At 38.9% G+C, this 13,668-nt stretch overlaps 3 long non-coding RNA genes and 1 pseudogene across 3 annotated transcripts; all 4 read left to right on the forward strand.

The window, feature by feature from the left end:
- The first annotated feature begins 4,218 nt into the window (after positions 1 to 4,218).
- Positions 4,219 to 6,219, forward strand: LOC120287013 (annotated as a pseudogene).
- Positions 6,220 to 6,505: 286 nt separating this feature from the next.
- On the forward strand, positions 6,506 to 7,959 carry LOC120290624. Its single transcript, XR_005548442.1, has 3 exons — positions 6,506 to 7,309; positions 7,521 to 7,580; positions 7,865 to 7,959. It is a non-coding gene; the product is annotated as an uncharacterized LOC120290624 (long non-coding RNA).
- Positions 7,960 to 8,059: 100 nt separating this feature from the next.
- Positions 8,060 to 11,271, forward strand: LOC120291329. The gene is made up of 5 exons (XR_005549328.1): positions 8,060 to 8,517; positions 8,971 to 9,016; positions 9,386 to 9,495; positions 10,417 to 11,072; positions 11,251 to 11,271. It is a non-coding gene; the product is annotated as an uncharacterized LOC120291329 (long non-coding RNA).
- On the forward strand, positions 11,268 to 13,271 carry LOC120291327. The gene is made up of 7 exons (XR_005549326.1): positions 11,268 to 11,310; positions 11,440 to 11,569; positions 11,789 to 11,905; positions 12,293 to 12,605; positions 12,719 to 12,825; positions 12,918 to 12,948; positions 13,027 to 13,271. It is a non-coding gene; the product is annotated as an uncharacterized LOC120291327 (long non-coding RNA).
- Positions 13,272 to 13,668: the final 397 nt, after the last annotated feature.

The raw sequence follows: 13,668 nt of genomic DNA on the forward strand, positions 1-13,668 counted from the left end.
ATTAAGTCTCGAGCTCATCGATCCATGTCATGGCCGATTGCTGGATTGCCGGCGTGACTGGTGGAGGAAGGAGATAGGAAAAGAAAACAGAGAAAAGAAAAAAAGGAAAGAAGAAAGAAGAAAATAAAAAGAATAAATCAATTAAAAAATTCGGCTTTTGAAAAATAATTAAAAAAACCAATTTTAAAAATATATATTTATAAGAATAAATGTTTCATTAACCAAAGACTCGAGCTTGAGCATCAAGAACTAATGCACGGTCTTTGTAAACCTAGGCCTAGGGGTTGGGACTAGAGTTTGAGCATCGGGGACCCAAATATGGACTCAAGTTCAGGTGCCAGAGCATTAGGTACGAGCACTAAAGGTTCGAGGCAAGCCTATGGAGAGTAAGAAATGTGAGTAAAGTTCAGCTTTACCGAACAAAGTTCAGCTTCGCTGCAAAGAACTTGACACACACATCTAAAAGGAAAACTAAGAAATGTGAGTAAAGCAAAATGGAGAGTAACAAACCGAAAGGAAAATAATGTAACGCAAACAGACTAATTGCTATCCATAACTTATCGAAACCTTCTCTTTGATAAGCTGCTATAAGCAATGAACTTATCTTAAATACCAATTCTGACCAACTATAAGGCAAATCGTGTTAGCATATAAACCAAAAAAAAAAAAAAAAAAATAGCCAGACAAATGTACCATGCTTATGACGATTTCTCTTGCCCGTATGATTAGAAAGACGCTTCCAATCACTGACAGATGCAAAAAGAGTTTCAGTTGAATTTTACCAAAGGCGAACTACTTTTTCAGAAAACAACACATTGGTAATAAATTGAAATTCCCAATCTCAACCTTGAGGGTGGATAGGCTAGCATCAACTTATGCCAAAAGAAATATAATGGACTTCCCATAGTATGAAGTGAATTAAAAATCATAGCATCCTCCTCCAAAATGCGGTCGATTTCCAGTAAGGTGATTTCCTTTCCTTGTATTAAGAAAAGATATCCTTTCATCCATTTGGCGACCATTGAAATCAGATAGAGTGAAGCAGATTGTGCTGCGAATGTCTTAGTTCATTTTGCTTCCTTGGTGCTCTAGATTATTTACCGTCGTGATTAGCATTGCCGGATTCTGTCATTAGGCTCCAATTGTTCCTAGGAAATGCGTTATGAAAAAAATGGCCTTCTTAATAGTTGCCTCTGATACTTATTTCTGTTAACATCAATTATATAATCTCACGAGTTCCTCAGTACTACTTTTAGTACTATAGCCATGATACTATACAAGCATGGAACTTGTCCTTTTCAGTTAAAGTAATGAACTAAGCAACCCCTTCACTTTCTAAGCTATTACCACATGCTAATTGTCTACCAACAATGCACATATGCTGGAGAAACCATGATATGAACAATCTTTTTTTCTCGAGAAGTAGTAGTAGGACATGGTATTTGAACAAGTTATTGGGAAGCGCACGCCATTGGAGACATATGGCTGGTTGTCTTCGAGGAATGGCTATGTGATATGGCCTAAGCGGGACCTATTTATGACACCTTAAGCTAACGAATTTATAAATGGGTTAAGCAAAACCAATGTGATCTACGTCAACTTGAACACTAACTACATGTCTTGTGAAAGAATTGCACCACCAAAGCCAACCCTACCGATCTGTGCACAAATTAAGCATGCATAGTCTTACAATGATTGGATCAGATAAAAGTATATTCGAGGGGGAAGCCCGTATATGGCTAGACCAACGATAAGATGACAATAAGCTGATTTGAACACGTGAAATGACGACCATCAATATTTAGCTATTCAAATTTAATAGCTCGGACGGAATCGGTACCTCAATATTGATTAGGTCCAGGATCTCTTATTACATTTGTTCATTCAATGAGTATTCTCAATATATTGCCTTGAAGAAAATTTTAACATCCATGCTCTTGAGCACGAGATTTATCCTCTTGCATGTCTACCATTTCACCACCATAAACTGTGCAAAGTTAAGCAAACCTAGAGAAATTCTCTTGTAACAATGCTAGAGCTTCAATGTAAAGGCGAGAGAGAAAAGGAGGGAGATGATGGAAATGGGACATAAAGTTATAGCTCTTATTTGTTATATTAATACCTAGTATCATTAAAAATAGTACGCTAAGTCATGTGATTGATTGTAATCGGATTTCCAACCAAATTGACCATAATAATATTTTGTGGAATTATATCATTAAAAATAGTACGCTAAGTCATGTGATTGATTGTAATCGGGCTTCCATCCAAGTTGACCATAATAATATTTTATGGAATGATCGATTGATTAAATAGCACGTATATGACATGTATGCGACACGCATATTGATTTAGTAAATTATGTAACTTTTTTCCTCCTCTCGCGAGTGTATGCTCGAACCAAGGAGATACTAGAATAGATGCTCATGTCAATAAGTCTACGAGAATGCATAAAAAGTCATTAGATACATATGGAAGATGAGAACGATAATATTCAAAGAATACGAAAAGTATATTTCTCCAAGAAAGTTGGAATGCATCGTGTATCACCTCTTGTGCGGAGCACACGTTCCTTTCTTTGTTAAATTATTCTGTTTTTATTATTATTCATTTCCACATCCTCTGCATTTGAAACATCATATGTTAATGCTAAAATCAAGCAACATCACTTGTTAGCAGAGTAAAGAAGAAACCAATGCATTATGTTTTCTTAAATAATAGATATGATGTTACTAATGAAAGGTGAGGTGAGAGAAAACACAAAGCATGCGAAAACAATAATGCATTGAACCTTTTCTTTTCTAGAAAAAAAACAGCCTATGTGTCGATCTATTTATTAATAAGCCAGATGGGAAAAAATAGAGCTTCTGGCGAAATTAAATAATATTAGCGCAAAGGAAAGAGGAAAAAATAGACCTTATGTTTATTAATTAATTGCAAAATCGGAACCGAGTCAAAGAGGAACGATTCAATGACCTTACATTTGGTGAGAAGAAAGAGGGGAAAAGAGAGGGAACTCCCCTTCCATTAGTTTTGGCAATATATCATTAATTGTCAACAATCCTCTTTCAACATCTTTTTTGGCAGTATATCATTAATTGTCACCAATCCTCTTATTTGACATCCTTTCTGGTATTATAAGTCACTTAGATGGACTGGATAAGAGTCACTAATTCAAATGCATCTTTTTCGGTGGTATATTATTAATTGTCACCGACCCTCTTATTTGACATCTTTTTTGGCGTTGTGAGTCACCTAGATGGACTGGATAAGAGTGACTAGTTCAAATGCATCTTTTTTGGTAGCATATCATTAATTGTCACCAACCCTCTTGTTGGCGTGAGCTGATTTGTAGAAGTGATATGTATAGGAAGAAAATGTTTATATTTGCGCGAGTTGATTTGTTGGGGTAATGCATATAGAAAGCGAATAAATTACCTAATAGGCGATTGTCACCCTAGCAGTACTTGTATGTGTGTGTTTTCTTCCCTGAAAATTAGGGCAGAGGAAGATACTTTCTTTCCTGAGGTATCTGGCCTCTCATAAAGTACTTTTCTATGTTTGCTTGAGAATATTGAATTTGACCAAATCCCCGACTGCCTAGTCCTGAACTTTAGCGTTCACAATTTAACTTGGAGCTGTACAGCAGAATAAAGATTTTAAGCAATGTCCCTCTTTCATATCGTGGATATTGTTTTCGAGCTGATAATCCAGTAGATGTTGTATCCTATTAAGATAGGAAGCAGCAGAACAGACCAACTCCATCTCTGGCAGGGAAAACTGTATTGGAAATTTCAGTTTGTCCCTACATCACCAATGGTCTTGTCATTGAAATGCAGAAATTGGGCATTTTTCTTAATTGGGTATAATCTAATGCATTTTGAATCCGTCAGCATATTTACAAGGCTTAGATATTTATGGATTATGGATTTGAGACCTAGCCATGATGATTGATCTTCAGAGTTTTCTCTCAAGCTTTATTTTCTTTTTATTGGTTTATCTATTCAAGGAGACATCATGAAAATGTAACATCACTATCTTCTTATTCTGTGTGGTCTGAGAAATTGAGTTCTTAAAACTTGAGAACATCAAAGGGTTAGTAGTCTAATTATTTATATATCTACTTGATGTAACATAATTTCCCAAAAGCAGTTATGGCCAGATGAAAATATCTAGCTGTATAACGGTTGGACAAAACAACTGAGTAGAGCAACAGTAATGTCATGTTTGTAGTTTTAGTATTCAATCATGCGTTTCCTAATGAGAATTTGCTTATTATCTGCTTTTTCGGTGGCTGCTAACTTTTAAAATTTGAGTTTTATGACATTCGGAAAAGGCATACTGTTCTGGTTGCAAGAGTCCTATTCAGATAGGTCTTTCAATAGTAAAATACTATTTGTTGATTTTTTTCAGTCTGGCAAAAGCTGGAGGAGGAGAACCGAGATTTTTTCAAGGCCTATTACTTGAGATTGATGGTAAAACACCAGATAATGGAATTCAACAAGTTGCTTGAGCAACAGGTTCAATTGATGCGGCAGATGCAATCTAGTGGAGCGTCTGCTCTTCCAACTTCTAATGGAACTCATATGCCAACATGTAAGATTGCATCTACTATGGTTTTGTTTCTGTTGACTGTGATGAACACTTTCCGTGGTTACCGTGATATTCAGGATAAGTTTGTTGTCTACCCTCAAATAATATATTTATTTTTATGGTCAAACAAATGATACTTGAAGTGTGCAAATTTGCATTTGAAACTCTTATTCTGTTGTTATCTTATAGTATTATTACCGAGGTTAGTGGTTTTTTTTTAAGTATTATTTTTTAAATTAATAAAATTATTTATTTATTTATTTATTTATTTATTTAAATTTTGTTGTCGTTGTTGGTCGTGCATATGGTCTCATATGGGTGGATCCGAGGAACAAATGTTGTTTTATGAGGTGAACCTTTTAATGTCTCTGCTTATTGGCTTAGAACTTTTAATGTAGATTGTTCTCTCTCTTTGTTTCTGCTCTTTTTGTGGGGAAAGAAGCAGATAATTTAAAAGAGAAAACTGTTGAAATGGAAAGAGCAGATGTTTATTCACGGCTAAATTCCGTTCACATTGATCATTTCTGCTTTTTACGTCTTCTGGGTTTTACATCTTGCAAGTTCCACTCCCCAACCCGCCCGCAGCCCACCCTCCTTTTCCGTTGTTTAATTCATACCTTACTCTACTAATATTACTTGGCAATGCGTTTAACAGTGCCTCAGAATCCAGCATGCTATGCGACAGGACCAGCATTGGGTGCGGAAAACATTCAGCGACCCCTTGCTTCTGGTTTAACTAATGCATTTACCAATGGTGGCCCACCACTACCTACAAGTTTGCACGCTGCAATGCAAATGTCTGCTCATGCCAGTAGGATTGATGCTCCGCCTAATATGCTTTCTAGTCAGACCTCAAACATGGGGGGTCTGGTGCAAGGGATTAATGGGGGATGATTAAAACTGAAGCTGGCTACTCTGGTGCTTCACCGTACATGTTTGGCTCTGATCACAGTGTCCTGGAAACACGCCCACCTATTGGCGACACATCTGTTGCATCTTTCAGTAGTGTAGACTCTATATCGCAACCCATCAATGAAGCCCTTTTGGATGCAGACAGTTCTTCATTTGGTTTTTGGGTCAAATCCCCAGAAATTTCAGTCTATCAGACCTGACAGCGGACTTCTCTCAAAGTTCTGGTTTGTCCGGTTTGTCCTTTTCTCTTTCCATGTGTGCCTAGATTTGATCTTACATCATCCTTTTGGCATATTAATGTCCACTGAGATCCAACTTTTCCTAGACTTGAGAATTGTTAGTCTCGCTACATATGTGTCAATAGTTTGCTTTGCAATAGCCTCATGAATAACACTTCTGGCTCTAAATTTGTTCAGATATACTGGAGAGCTATCCTCGTTCACCTTTCTTAGCAACAGATAATAAGAACTTTCTGGATTCTCGTGAAAGGGGAGAACAAGGTAAGTATCCTCTGGCTCTATTTTAGGATTTGGTGCCATCCTGCAAAGACCTACTCAGATAATATGTTGGTGTTACAGGAGACAACAGGCGGTTGGACCCTATATCAGAAAGCTTGAATTATGGAGATTTTGGCAGTGAATAGCAACTATTTGAACGGTACGTTGTTGCTGATCATGCTGTATATAGGGTCCTTGTTTTTTGGATGGATGAGAGCATGCTACCCTGAGCTGGAACTCTTTTTCCTAAGCTCGTGTCACTTGTTTTGGAGAAAATATTCAGTGGTATGGGTGCGCGCCACGTCATCTGCTGACCTGGTGCGCACATACCAATGAAACGCCGGCACGTGTCCCCGAGCGGGACCCGCTAAAAAAGGGGAAGGCGCTGGTTTTTGATCGGCTCGGCTCGGCTCGGCTCCACGCAGAAGAAAGGACGGTCCTGCTCAAATTTTTTCTCTCTCCTCACTTTGAACGGGCGGGTTCTCTCTCCTCGTAAAAGAAAAAAGAACGCTCAGAGCCTTCCTCTGCTTCCTCCTCCGCGCATCCCACCTCCTCCGCCTCGGCCTCCGCCTGCCCAAAAGCCTCGCTGTTCATCTGCCTCTGGCATCTCGGTCTCGTTCCCGAGCGGCACCAGGCTCCCCGCCGCTGACCAGGCGTTGTCCCTGACGCTGGCCCGCTCGGTCGCGAGGGAGATCTCGGCGGACTTTGGCGGGGTCGACGGCGCGGCGAAGAAGGAGAGCCTGCTGCATTTTTTCTCTCTTTTTTTCAACGAAGCGCGCTTTTTCTTCCCGCTTCTGCCTCTCTCTTCCTCAAGCACTCCTCTCCTCTCTGTCCCGAGCCCTCTCACTCACCCCAAGCGCCCCCCTCCTCTCTTGCTCGAGCCCTCTCACTCACCCTAACCGCTTCCCTCCTCGCCTCTCTCCTCGTCGCCGTCATCGACTTTCCAGCCGCGGCTCCAGAAATCGCCGGCTGCCGACTGGCCTCTCGAGCTTCTTTGAAGCAAAAGAGGTTTGCGAGGCTAGATATACTGGTGGCGGTGCTAAGTTTTGGGGTTTCGGCGACGCCGTGACGGCCGCGAGGGATGTTGTGGTGGAGGAGAGAGAGGCGTATGGGTACCGTAAGACCTCTCTTTCTCCTTTGCCTTTTTTTTTCTTTTCTATCGCCTCTGTCTCGCCGGAGTAAGAGCGTGGAGCAGAACGTCGAGCGCAGCGAGGCGAAGGGGGAGAGAGGCAATGTCTACTTCGCCCGATGCAGATTCAGTCGACGCCCTTCGCTCCTAGATCCATTCTCTCCAGACGACAATCAACGTACTCCTCTCTCTCTCTCCAGCGCGCGCGCCATTGGAAACGCTTCTTCCTCCTTTCTTTTCTATTTAAAAATTCGATTGCGATTTCCTTGAAGCTGTAACTCGATTGAGCGGTTCGTACCCGCACGTGTGTGTGGGAGTTTCGATTGCCTGTACGAGCTGCCGCGTGCTAACTCTGTCGGTTTCGCGACTTGGCCCCCATTGCATTTCAGGAGCTGGAGAAGCAGAACGCCGACCTTTCTTCTCGACTCTCTGGATGTTGCTGTCAAAAGGTGAGCCATTTCGATTCTCCCTTTTCACTTTTCGAGAGGATTTCACTGTCTTTACGACTTCTCGAATGAATCTTGATATCTTTGTAGCAGCCCGAACCCGGTTTTGGTGTTGGGTCGAGCGCGTGTTTGAGTCGGGCATGCATTGTTTGTCGGTGGTTTGAGTGAACGCATGCATCTTTTGGTTGGCGCTTCTTTGTTATTGGCCATGCATACAGGGGATAAGCGAAATTCAATGTTCCGTGCTGAATGCGATGTACTTGAGCTTATTGCTTCATTTTGTGCAGATGGAAGACAAGATTGGTTGTGTCATAGACGGAGGTAGAGTGGTCGATGTGAATGGCAAATCAATGAAGCTGGACAAGAAGACTAGGAAGAAAAAGGTGCTACTGGTCAAACTTTTTGAGCTCCAATTGTATGTTTAATCTGAACCACTGAGATCTTGTGTGTTTATTGCTCTTCAAGTTCCAGTCGAGGGTTTTTCAGTGATTTGGGAGGTCAGCCTGTTTTCAGGAACGGGAGGAACAGTTTAAGTTCAAAAGTCAAACAATAATTAAGTGGCCTTCTTGCAAATTTTGAGAGGTTACAGGATACTATAGTGCTGAAGTTTCGTGGAGTTGCTTAGCAGGCTGTGTTAGTTGTGACTCCAAACAGTCTAAAGAAAAACAAGCGACCCTAAGCGCTAAAACTAGACATAATCAAAGCATCAATATTGTCGTGCGAATAGTTTTTAATACTAAGTTTTATAGGGTTCAAGTTAGTAATCTCTTACAACCCTGTTTCCATAGAGATGAGCATGCTGTTTGGCTAAAGTTCTTTCAATGTGCAGCCATATTTTAGTGAATGTTGTGATACCTCCTGCTGCAGATTTCAAAACAGGAATTCTCGAACACCATCCAAGGCGATATGTTGCTCTAAGATTGATGTATTTTGGACAAAGGTACAGACTGTAGCCATTGTACTGTTTGTCATACAATGCAACTGTTGCATCATAAAACGATTTAATCTGGTATAGTATATTATCTTTCCCTTTGTCTTGATTTTGTTTGTTCTTAAGAGGCAGCATGGATATAAAATACCTTAGAAATTGTGAAAGTTTAGCTGTTATTAATAATTTGAGGATATTTCTGCTATGGAAGCATTCATGTTCTAAAAAATTGAAATGCTAGGGTGTCACTGCAGAAATCTCTTAAGTTGCAGAATCTGTCACAAGTAAATGTGTAGTGGATGTGATTCGTGAAATACGTGACTAATTTTCTGTTGCACCACATGGCAAGTCTGACTAATTTCCTAGACATATGAAATCCTGAATGTGTTGTGCCTTAGGCCATTGGATGTACTGTGGCTTTTCTTTGGCACAATGAAATCGCTTCACTTTTGCTTTATTTTACAGGTTTTATGGTTTTGCCTCTGAAGCACAATTGGATCCAACTGTCGAGGTCCGGTCCTACGTTCCATCTTCTCCCAAAATTTTCATTCATTTCAGCATTGGGCCTAATGGAAAATATGTGCTATAAAAGAGGGTTCTACTTCTTCATAAGATTTAAATTTATGTTTTCAGTAAGGACACCTATCTTTCGGTACACTAGTAGATCAGTTTGTACCATGCAAGCAAAGTCACTGAGTTTCTGCTTATTATCAAAGATACATGGAAGAGTTCTTTAATATTGTGCAATGCGAATGTTTAAATCATGGATGCTATCGATTTAAAATCAGCAGATGTTCTATTTTGGCATTTTTGACATTCTTGGCAGACACCTAATTCATTTCAATCCGAATCCCATCATACTGATTTTGGTGTCATGCAGTCTGAAATTTTAAAGCTCTTGAGAAGACTAAGCTTTTAGTTGGTGACAAGAAAAAGTCACAGTACTCAAGACGTGGCAGAACAGACAAAGGAGTTTCATCTGTTGGACAAGTAAGTTCAAAAACTGCTACTCCGCTTCTAAGTTTCTTGATGGATCGGTAGATTGTTATTTTGTTCACAGATGCTAGATTGGGGATTATCTTTGGCTCACTATTCCGTGCAATCACCATTTCCTTGCAGAGACAATGTGGGTCTTTGTTTCAACCTGTATTAAATGTTGAGCATTTTCTTGCAAAAACACGTGTCAACTTATATTTAGTAGACGAGCACAATCTCAGTTGTATTTTGTAATTTTTGATTATTTCTTAAACTTGGAAAAACAGATGACAAGGCTACTCAGAAACATGTTTAAGGGCTTCTGGAAAAGATGGTTACTGTTGCATGTGTACTACTTAGTACTTTTAACTACTAAAATGCAATTGTGGAAGTATGGGCACAAGGGGAAATTATCAGAGTTTTTCCTTATAACAACCATATATTTCCATCCTCGTGATAGATGTGATTAATGTGAATATTCATGATGATGTTCCTTTCACGAGAGCTTTTGTTGATTATAATCTTACCGTATAAGAATCGGTTAGGAGCAATATGTGAACCTTGATTTTCTCAAGGAATTTGAGATTGGGTGTTAATTAGATCATAGAATATTGTGATTGGAGTGCAAGTTCTGAAGTGAATTTTTGTTAGAGAAGCAATGATGTGAATTGGAGATGAGAAAGTACCAAAGAGCAAGAGCTCTGATAGCTGGGAGCTCTTTGCAAGATGATTGAAATGTTGATAGAGATACCACCACAAGATACAAGAAGGTTTTGTGACGTGGACAAGTGTCTAGTATCAATTGTCATTTTACCGAGGATAATTATGTTTGCAGTAGGCTCTTTCTTTTATGATTCATGTTGTTGTTCTATTATCTCCTGTTTGCTTATTTTCTTAGGTGCATCATGAGTAGGCTATGTTTGCTTTCTGATGCAGGTCATTTCCCTGCTTCTACGATCAAACCTGCGACCTAAGAACACAGATGATGCAAACAATTGGGGACTTTCTATAGATAGAGATGGCATGTTGTTTGAGTGACTGATCTTTAATTGTTTTGAGCTCTATTTTGTTGCTATGAGTCTTTAGATTGCTTTTGAATGAAGTTTGAACTTCACTGGAAACTTGTGACTCAATTCAATTGCTACAGACCCATTAAAGAGAAGATTAATTGTTAAAAATCGGTGCATTTTGTGCAAGGCTGATGTCCGAGCTGGAAATAAACTGCTGGTACCGTAATAAAGCATCCATTAAATATACATATTCCTCTACATACGTGTACACATCACGCTGCTTTCCTAATCAAAAGTGGCTTATTTCAGACTAAGTGGTTAGCATTTCCAAGTTAGCAGGGTATTCTGCAGGAAAGTGCATATATGTTGGGATTATGCAGTCATTACAGATTCTTACTTTATTTGATTTGTTGCAACGAATTATTTATGATGAAAAATTATCATGTTCAATATGATGCTTACTTTCATTTATTTGTCAGTCTTAGACGCGAAAATTGATTATGTGAGAGTGTTGAATCGAGTCTTACCCAAAGATATCCGAGTAACTGGCTGGTGTCCTGTTCCAATTGATTTTAGTGCAAGGTTGTTTTCCTTCTCATGGTGGCATGGTGTACTTTATTTTTATTCGATATGATGGGATTCTATTGATGAAATGCGTTAGAGATGCCTCCAATTTGTTGATTTTATAATGTTAATGATTGCGGAAACGTAGGTAGGGTTTGCCTTTTCACATGATTTTGTCTTCCTCAATATCTTGCAGGTTTAGCTGTATGAGCAGGAGTACAAATATTTCTTTTGGAGAGATAATTTGGATATTAGGGTAACTCTTCATTTTATAGTTTATGACTATTTCATTTCATAAACTACTTCATGCTGATTTTGAACCAAAAATTTGATATTATGACTTTCATTTCATTTGATAGAAGTCCTTTCTCTGTTTTTATGCTAGGCAATGGAGAGTGCAGGCCAAAAGTTTGTGGGGGATCATGATTTCAGAAATTTTTGTAAGATGGATGCATTTAATGTCCACAACTACAAGCGTCATCTAACATCCTTGAACTCTCTTCTTGTGATAAGAGGTTGGTCCTGGTAGATGTTTTTTTGAGATCTTTATAAGTTAAGAAAAGATGCAAAGATGCATCTATATTTTTTGTTGGTATGACGAAAGAGAAATCAAAAGGCAAAAAAAGGACCTTTTCATTTTGGCCAGTTTCTCTCATGTACAAGTTATTATATTAATAAGACCAATCTAGTTTGCAGTGTCTTTTCTGATTTTAATGAACTTCCTTTTTATGCAGGTTGGAAAGTAATGAACTGTGGTGTTTCAAAATTAAGGGCAGTGCATTTTTGTGGCATTAAGTTCGTTGCATGGTTGCTGTGATTTTATGGTTGGCCAAGGTCTTGAATCTCCTGATGTACGTAATATAAGATACTTCGCCATTCTCTGTCTTGGTTACCATAAGTTGAACGTAGGAAATGGGTGAGAGATAGTTTGTTTGATATCTATTAGTTAATGCAACAAAATGCACGGGCTACCAATATTGGACAAGACATTATGGAGAAAAGGCTTTATATGAGATGACACTGTGCGATCTGCATAACCATATGGTGACACGAACTAATCCTTTTTTAGTGAGTCAGTTGTTTGGCATGTGGAAAATAAAGATGTAATGTTCAAATGCTTTGCTAACACTAATTGGCATGAGCAAGAAACATGCTATTAAAAATTGAAGGCTCTGAAAAAGGAATGCAAAATGCATCAGAGAAAAATTCTCAATGTTCTGATGGATTCATTAGTCCAGATGGTCAAGCTGCTCTTGGAATTGGTGCTAGTAAAGAGAGAGCTAAGAAGAGAAAGCTTGTGCAGAAAAATGACATTCAGAAGAAACGCATGACTGACAATAGAAAGCAAATTATTGCTGCTTCTAAGAGCAGGAATGATGATGGCAAGCAAATTATTGCTACTTTTAAGAGACATGGATCGAAAAAGAAAGCTGCAATACCTGAAATAGGTAATTCACAATTAAGAAAGAGAACAATTGTAAACAAGGGTTCACGGTCTGCCATGGAAGAAAATGGAGCAAAGAAGGTTCAAATGGTCCAAATAAACAAAAGGTAGATACTTTTACATTGGCCTTTTCATTACTGGCATATTACACATAGACATATATAAGATACTTTCATTGAGGCTTGATGATATATTTAAAATCGATTTTGTAGTGCATAAGCTTTCTGGAGAGTTGAAAAGCCCACCAGTAAAGCCAAAGAAAAGAGACCGTCATGTGAATGATACACCAGTGTGCATAAGTGGCACCGCCAGAGTGAATTTCAGCAGGTAAATCTACTTATGACCAACTTTGTTGTTTAATTCTGGTGATCGATCTTAGAATCCATCTTTAATTCATTTGACCCTTTTCTGCTTTTCAGGTTGATCGGGTTTTGGGCTGTTGTGTTAGAGGTAATGATGCAAGTTCATTGTTTTATGTTTATGTATGTATTGTAGACATCCTTAATTCTGTTAGTTCACTTGTTCCAGAGAAGCAGGACAGACATCGACATACTACTTCTGGCGAAATCAACTTTGATGCAGGAGAGAGGGCTGGACTTGCTGATGACAGACAAGCTGATATAAGCATTGACAGTGATATCAAACTGCACAATCTGAATGTTTTTCAGTGGTTATTCTCTCATTGGCTGGAATTTTAATGGTAAAGCTGGAGGAAGAGTCGAAAACTGTAAAACTTGGTTGACAACATTTCATCTTTCTTCTATTGAGGTTGAAAGACGTTTGTGATTTGAGCAGGATCGTCAATGTAGACCTGCTGTGTATAAAGATTACTTACCAGGTTTAGTTCAAATGCTTTACTGTTGTTCCTTTTCAAGTGCTGAACGTATTCTCCTCTGTTTTTATCCTCTAATTTTGCAGGAGGAGCCCCATATCCATTGCAGCAGCTGCTCTCTGATGAGAAGAAGTCTCCCCAAGGTTTTAGTTTCTCCAATCCTATTCAATTTGAACAACTAAAGACATATTGGTGCATATGTAAATGGCATTTGAAACAGCGCATGCATATAAATAACCGAATGCTTGTGCAGATATATCACTTGCTACTAGAGTCACCGAGGGGATGATTAGGAACTATTCCAAGGATTTGTATCCTCACATTTCGAAGATAAATAC

Source organism: Eucalyptus grandis, chromosome 1 (assembly GCF_016545825.1).
Source record: "Eucalyptus grandis isolate ANBG69807.140 chromosome 1, ASM1654582v1, whole genome shotgun sequence".
NCBI classification, from domain to species: Eukaryota; Viridiplantae; Streptophyta; class Magnoliopsida; order Myrtales; family Myrtaceae; genus Eucalyptus; species Eucalyptus grandis.